Genomic DNA, 8,339 nt, shown 5'->3' with positions numbered 1-8,339 from the left:
CTAGTATATCATATCATTGCTAACTACGAAGTTATTACTATGTTTTTCAACAGATAATCCCGAATGATTGTGTGCCTCATCTGATGTATACACACGGTAGCCTTCATGTTTTGAACATACAACCAGGTCTTCCTACGAATGTGAACTGTCCATACCGGGTTTCTAAAAGAAGTGGAGACATGACAATCAAAGTATGGAAAAAATGTATGGACAGTCGTAAGAAGCTTCTTGGAAGCAACATTCAGCGAAGGGCAAAAATTGGAGACAGGATGATCGCCATTCTTCATAATGGAGAGTCAGGGTCTATATTGTTTTATGCTATTTTACCTTAAGGTTGTTTAGGTCCAACCTGATACTGATGATCATGTGCTAAGAACAATTATATAGGGTTGGGTTCGATGACTATGAGGATGATGATCGTATGACTTATTATTAATAACGAGTAGAAGTTGTATGATGATGCATGATTAGTAGGACGAGTACTTGTTATTATATATGCTGATGTATGCGAGCATGCATGAGTTATTATATCAGCGGGTAAAATGAATATATATAGCAGCAGCGTTGGTAAACCAAGGACGAAGATATAAAAGAGGACACTTCTCTTTATTAGGTAGCTAATATAACAACCTAAAAATAACCCCCAAAACTCCTAAAGCAGCCACTTTCCAAAAAAATAGACTTTTGGTCCCGGTTGGTGCCACCAACCGGGACCAAAGGCCCCCTGACTGGGCTCGGCGCACAGGGCCACCTGAAAGCACATTAGTCCCGGTTCTTGTTCGAACCGGGACTAATGGGTGGAGGTATTAGTAACGACCCATTAGTCCCGGTTCATGAACCGGGACTAAAGGCCCTCACGAACCGGGACTATTATGTGTTTTTCTACTAGTGATAGTAGCAACTCCCATACAGAAAACTTTCAATGGAATATTACAGGTTTGAAAGATTAAACATGAGACAAGGCTTTGCTATAACATCTTGGATCCCCTCAGGGAAAAGCTTATCGTTGCACATAGGTATGTTTCAGTTATCGAAGCAAACAAAGCTTTTATGATTGTAATCATGCCCATAACAGCTCTGTCACGGCCTCCTTACATCTAGGAGCATGGTAATTGTAAGCACGTACACTGAACTAGTCCACCCGTGTGGCAGTGAACAAAGCAATTAACTAAAGGATATGCCAAAAAAATATCGTAGATATTCGCGGCGCAACATCCAATGTCCGTCTCATAAGCTAGCTTGATGGTCATTGCTTGAAGCCTTGGCGCCCATCTCAGTGTCATTACCACGAGATCTATTTCATGGTCCCCTCCTCTGAAGTTGTTGATTTCCACTTCTTCGAGATTAGTCAAGGAGATACTTTGGCAAGCGCGGACAGCGGGTGATCATTGTGACAAGGTTTACGATGGTGCAGCCCATGAGGCACAGCCTCTCCAGAGCAGAGAACTCTCTCGCTGGTAGCTGTGTAAATCGGAAGGCGTACAATTTCATCTCGATCGACGTGGCCTGGTGGAAGTAGGGCAGGTCGACATTAATGCATTTGAAAGAGCTGTTAGTGAAGACGAGCTGCTGCAGAGAGAGCCTCGCTGCAGCGCGCATAAGGGAGGCAAAGCGAACGCCATTAACACTGTGCCTCCTATTATTAATTTGGTTGCGTTCGGTGCCAAGAAGGGGCACCGTGAGGCCGAGGGCCACGGCCGCCTCGAGTGTGGTGGCGAGCGCGGCTTGGAGCGAGCCAAGCTCGACCTCACGGAAGGTGACCCTGAGCAGCCGTAACCGCGGGCAGTGGTTGAGAAAGGCGTTGATGTATTCTTTATTATTTTTTCAAGTTGACAAGGCTAATCACATTGCTGAGCCACCCAGGGCAGGCATGTATTTTCTTTCTCAGGACACAAACAAAACAGGGACCATGCAGACTTCAGGCTTGTGGTGGTGTGGACACCAACCAAATACACTCCAAGAATAGATAAGCACTATATTAAGCACCCTTATCACTGTAAATGGTGAAAAAATGTGCTGCAAGCACATGTCTTGATACCCGAAAATTCTAGGGATACTCTCCTCCTTTGCACTTACCAAAACATGGAATGATGGAACAGAGCCCTTTTCCTCCTTTTATCAAGAAGATCTGACCGTATTGATCGAATGTTGTATCCAAGACCTAAGCATATGGGCAAATGAAACTAAACAAGCACATGTATTTGTTTCATTGAAATTCAAGCCTATAACGAAGTTAATAGCAACCTGACTAGCCACCACATGGTCAGCAATCTAGCAGTATTTATATTGTTACAAACTAAGAGCAAACAGTCAAATCTCTTGAGCTCAAACATACATCAATTTTAGAACAAGCACATGTTTTTTTTTTCATTGGAATTCAAGCCTATAACAAGCTAATAGCAACCCGACTAGCGACCGCACGGTCAGCAATATAGCAGCATTAATACTATTACAAACCAAGAGCAAACACTCGAATGTCTCAAACCCAAACATACATCAATTTTAGATGACTAGTTATCTGAATGATCTTATATTAGTTTACAGAGGGGGTACTAGTACAGAATATATATAGAGGACTTAAGGATCATGGAAACCAGCCACAGTCAGAATCTTATTAACCTGCACCTGCAGGAACCACGTTGCACAAGACAGCAGCCGCAACAGCAACATACATATACCGATTGTCTTCATCTTCCTTGGATCGAATCAATCCTCCTAGCACTGCCCTAGTGAAAAGACAAGAACATGTTAAAATTGAATCCAAATCAAGGGAGGGAGAAAATACATACATCAGACGGAATTAGCGCTTCCAAACTCCAAGCAAAAGAAGTGAAGGGAAGATGTACCACAAACGAAAGAAGACGACCCAAAAACAAACGTACATTAGCACGGGAGGCTAGTGTTATTGCTGTTAGATGATTTTTCAAACATGATCAATTATGAGCTTATCTTTTTTGTTTGTCGCATCTAGAGAGAAAACAGTTATTCATAGATACATATGTATGTACTGATGAATAGCTAGTATGATGCATGCACACATGTATTACAAGGAGTTGAGTGACATATACATATGTATTGCTGGAGCAGTGAGTTGGCGAGCGATCATTGTTGCAAGGTATACTGCCAGCGCATTCCATACATTCTGGGGCATTCACACAATGATGTAAAGAACTCATCAGTGATTTCCCTAAAGAATAGGTCTTTGAGGGGTACGAGAAACTCAATGCCAAGTGGGACCTCAGTCAACCTATCAAGTTGTGCTAACCAAAAGGTTTCCAGGTTCACCATGGTGCCTTCATGCAACACTAGACTCTTGAGGTTAGGCAGGTCCTGCAAGTAGAGGGTCTTCAACTTTGGAAACCATCCAGGGAGAAAAGTCAATTCCTCTCCATTGAATGCTCTGTTAAGCCAAAACACTGTAAAGTTTGACATTGTAGTAATGGAAGGCACAGGACTTTCTGTCAACTGTGTCCAATGAAGAGACAGTTCCGTCAAGTTTAATTGGAAGAGGGGGGAGTGCTCTATTGTCCCTGCGGCCAATCGTCCAAGAATACAAATCTTCTGGAGCTGAGAAGGCGGTGGATTAAGGCCGTCTAACTGGAGAACCTGATGTTCATCAACTGCATGAATGGCTAAACTGGACAGGAATTGCATCTCAGCCAGTGATGCGCAGAGCTGTTCGCACTGGACCCCCTTCACATCCCATAACCGAATGGTCCTCATCTGCGTAAGCTTCCACAGATGCATAGTGCAATCATCAGCTCCTACTGCCACCAGTGTCTGTAGATTTGTGAGATTGCATAAACCATCCTTGGGGAAACGCAGGGCGATACGACTCGGGAATTTTCTCTCGAAGAGACCACAAATTTTCTCAGCATACAAGTGCCTAAGCTTCTTGAGTTTGGCAATCCCTCGAGGCAACTTCTGTATGTCAGAATTAAATAGATCCAGTATCATCAAGTTGACAAGATTCTCGATGGACCTGGGGAGGAACTTTACCCTTGAGTTACGCAATGACAAGTGACGTAGATTGAACAAATCCCCAATTGCATCTGGAAGCTGCTCAATAGGTAACCCATTTAATTCTAGTACAGTGATATATCTAGAATTGCATAACACTGAAGCTAGTAGTAGCATGGATTGTGGTTGTGACATCTGCATCATGTTGTCCAATACAATAACAGATCGAAGGTGGTGCATGCTTGAAATCAACTCATTAGTCGTATTACTGAGTTTGTGGACTACTAGCCGACGTCCACCGCTGATGCCGTTGACTAATCTCCCACCTCTGTAATCCTCAGATGTAACACCAAAGCATTCTCTGTGACACAAATCTATCGCCAGCTCACGTACAACATCATGCATTCTAAGGAGCTTTATCCTACCAAGTGAGTTTCTCTCAATAAGCTGTAGCATGTTTCTCTGAACCAACTCATTTAAATAGCCTTCGGCCACTTCCTCCATTGTGCAACTTCCACCCCTCTCTACAATGAACCCTTCTGTTACCAACAGTCGGATCAAGCTTTTCCTTTTGAGAAGATAGTCCTCTGGAAATAAGCTGCAGAATAGGAAACAGCTCTTCAAATATGGTGGAAGGTAGATGAAGCTCAGATGCAAAATATTCCTTACATGATCAAGCATCGGATTATTAATTAGCTCCCAGCTGAGCTGATTATTTATCCGCCTCCATTCATCCATAGTCTTGTCACGCACAAACAAGAGACTGCCAACAGAGACAATCGCAAGAGGTAAGCCTTCACACTTCCACAATATCTGTTCTGACAAAGTCTTCAATTCTGGAGGACATTTATGATTTGGAAAAGCCTTCTTACAAAAGAGTACCCATGACTCATCCTTTGACAAGGGCTCCAATACGAGTATCCTATTTGGAGTAGCAAGGTGAGCTACATCAGAATTTCGTGTCGTGATTATTATTCTGCTCCCATTGCGATTTTCAGTGAGTGCTCCAAATAGATCAGTGTATGCTTCTGGAGTCCAAACATCATCAAATATAATGAGATATTTCTTCTGTTCCAAGTGCCTCTTCAGTGTCTCTTGAATGGCTGCGAAATCCATGGTGGCGAACGCAGCAGGAACATTCTCTTTGCCCATAAGATCAATGATCAATCTCCTAAGAACATCCTCTTTGGTGTAAGTTTGTGAGATGGAGACCCATGCATGGCAATTATATTTCTCTCGCTCTTTCTTATAGACAGTTGCTGCGAGGACGGTTTTCCCGAGCCCTCCCATGCCATGCAGAACTATTATAGACCGTGCCAATTCATCATCTTCCAACCACTGTACAAGTTTTTGCTTGTTATCTTCATTGCCAACAAGACCTTCTTCACCAAGAGAAAGTGAATTGCTTGCCAGTTCTTGGGACATCTGGACAATGTACCTGGAGTCCCCACTGTTCGTCATGGGAACCCATCGGTCTTTTGTTTGAGATAGGTGTGTCAGGTCTCTCTCTATTTCCTTCACCTTGGATGCTATGGTGCTCAAAGAAAACATAGATTTTGGTTTTTTGAACCCTTTCTTCAGGTAAAAGAAGCACCCTGTTGTGTCATGTTCCTGACCAACTAGATACAAGTACTGATCCACCATATCCTCCATCCCATGTGCCACCCTACGCACCTCTTTCAACCAGGCTAAGTATGCTTCATCGCTGCGGTTGCGTATGTCCATTTGACAGATAGAACAATGCATCACATTAAGCTCCGTCACAATGCGTCCCATGCAACCCTCAAGCTCTTTCAGTTGTGTCCTATATTTAGCAAACTTGGCATTTGCCTGCTTTGCTGCTCCATTTGCTAAGGCAATTCCGATCTTTTCAATGGCCAGAAGAAGGATTGTCTCTGCCATCACTTACTGAGAGCAGGCTAGCTAGTTTCCTACTTTTGGTGGTGTTGCCATTTCTGGACGTAGGAAGGGGAAACACGTACTCCCTCCGTTTCTAAATATAGGTCTTTTTAAAGATTTCAATATAGAGTCATTGTAAACTAGATACAGATGTATATAGACACATTTTAGAGTGTAGTTTCACTCATTGTGCTTCGTACTTGAAATCTCTAAAAAGAGTTATATATTTAGTGACGGAGGAAGTAGCTGGAGTGGTTGACTAAACTAGGAGGAATTAAGATAGATCTCATGCATGATTTGAAGTTACCATCAAATGAGATCAAATTAGGGGGCTTGAGCTTTGTATCCCGGCGACATAGGACGAGTGAAACTTAGCCACGGCTACGGGGACGAAACCGCGTGTGAGAAAGAGGGGAAAAGGCGGGGGCTTACATCGCGCCTGCAGGTGTGCAAAGATGTGCTCGGGGAAGGCTCCCTGGAGGCGGCGGTTCCCTGCGACGGCGACGACGGAGCAGAGGAGGAAGAAGGAGTCGAGGCGGGTGCTCCGGCGGCCCCCAGCGCGGTCCAGTGGAACCAGACGAAGAGGACGACGGCGCTGGAGCTCCAGGACAGACCGGCGAGGCCGGAGGGGCCCGGTGGCCGCGGGATTGACCAGCGCACGGCGACGGGAGCGTACTGGAGAGAGAGAGAGAGAGAGAGAGAGAGGAGAGGCGCGCACGCGTGAGGGAGAAGGGGGAGGAGTGGCGGAGGCGCTAGGGTTTGCGGGGGGGTCTGGCTTGGCCTTATCCGGTAGGGGAGCCGTGGGATGGCCGGCACGCGTCCATCCGCGGCAATGGCGGCCGGATACGCGCCACGGTCCTGTGAACAGGAAGGAAGGAGAAGGCACGGCTGGGCTGGGCCGACTGTGCACTCTGCACATAGAGCCCAATCCAACAGGTAAGTTCGTCCATTTTCCTTTCTCTTTTGTGTTTTTTTTTGTTAAACATTTTGTCTCATCTTTCTATTTAGTTCACATAGCAAATGAATTTTCCTTGGACTCAAAATTTGCAAATAATTACTATGCAATATTATGGAGCGTCTCACAAAGTTTGGGGACATTTGGAATTCTATAAGTATTTGTTTATTTTGAAAAGGCTATTTTTATTTACTGTAGGACCACTTTATAATTTCCTAGGGGTTAATTGGTGAGTCAAATGATGTTGATTTCAACATGAGATGACCAGCAGACTTTCGAGAATAATGCAAACATTTTTGTTTTACTGCTCAAAGAAATAATTTATTCGACTTGTTTTAAATTTGAAAAAGGGCTTTGATTTTTGGACAAGTGGCAAGATGCGTAGTAATCATGATGACATGGCCACCATTAAGTGGAGATTACTGTAACATGATTCTCGGGGTGTTACACATGTCCTACACCATCCAAGATCCAAACAGATTTGGCAATGTCGTTACGGATCACATTTTGTTTCACAAAATTAAGAGGGGGTTACATTATCTATAAATAGAGCACTCGGAAATGTTGTAAGATTACAATATGTAGATCACAAGGTTCAGAGACCGAGGAGCTGGCAGTTCTCCCAGAGGATATTGGCAGAGCGCCGGAGCTGGGCGGCCTCGGCCTCGGTGTGGTCCATCTCGGCGACACGGAGTCCTCCACGGTGGCCGAGGAGCGGAGGCAGGCTTAGAGCATGGTTAATAGTACAGCCAAGTGCTCGTCATATGATGTTGCCATGTTATATATAGTCATCACTTATAGTCACACATACAACAAGGTTAGCTATAACGTTGGCTATAAGAGTAATATTACTTTTCACCTCTTCCATCTCTTACTTCATATTTATTGCATTTGCCTAAGAGTATTTATATAGCTAGACTCTTGCATGAGAGCCCACTCCCATCTTTTTTTCATGTCTCTCTCCTCAACATAGGCAAACGTGCCATGTAAGCGGGCTATAAGCCTATTATTATACTTGTTCTTGGGAACACCTTTCTTTTTGGAAAAGGAGGATTATCCCGACCTCTGTATCAGGACGATGCATACAACCATATATGATTAATAATGCAAAATTCATCAGCCGAACAATATCAACACCGAAATAAAGCGAAAAGAAAACTTGAGGCCACATACCTCGCGGCGGTGACTCCACCAGATAGCCACTAACCCTATGTTACAAAACGGCATCAGTAACAAAAATACACAACTACTAAACTACGCCTTCAAGAAGTCGTCGCACGTGCGTTGACGATGGCGAGTCCAACACCAGGTTGAACTCTTGATTCTCATCCCTGAAGCCAAGATTCAGTCCACCACCACCACCAAGTTGGAAAACTCTGATTGTCTGTAATGAATAAGGTGTTCAAAACAATTTATGTTATATTTCAGAGAGAAGGCGCCTTACGAAGGGCTGGATAAGAGAACAAGATTCTGCATGATTTGTCGTCGACAGGGACACAAGCGGACAACATGCCCTCATCGCAGG

General features: G+C 44.2%; 1 long non-coding RNA gene across 2 annotated transcripts; it reads right to left on the bottom strand.

Annotated features, from left to right (window-relative positions):
* Window positions 1–2,340: 2,340 nt before the first annotated feature.
* On the bottom strand, window positions 2,341–6,678 carry LOC119320264. 2 transcript variants are annotated; one of them, XR_005154878.1, is made up of 2 exons: window positions 6,292–6,678; window positions 2,341–2,726 (listed from the first exon to the last, which is right to left on the bottom strand). It is a non-coding gene; the product is annotated as an uncharacterized LOC119320264 (long non-coding RNA). The 2 variants fall into 2 exon arrangements; XR_005154879.1 differs by having other exon boundaries at window positions 2,341–2,721.
* Between the last annotated feature and the right edge of the window lie 1,661 nt (window positions 6,679–8,339).

The sequence above is a fragment of the Triticum dicoccoides genome, chromosome 6B (genome assembly GCF_002162155.2).
Source record: "Triticum dicoccoides isolate Atlit2015 ecotype Zavitan chromosome 6B, WEW_v2.0, whole genome shotgun sequence".
In the NCBI taxonomy this organism is placed as follows: domain Eukaryota; kingdom Viridiplantae; phylum Streptophyta; class Magnoliopsida; order Poales; family Poaceae; genus Triticum; species Triticum dicoccoides.
Note: the sequence above shows the minus strand (reverse complement) of the source record. Positions and strands in the feature narration are given on the sequence as shown.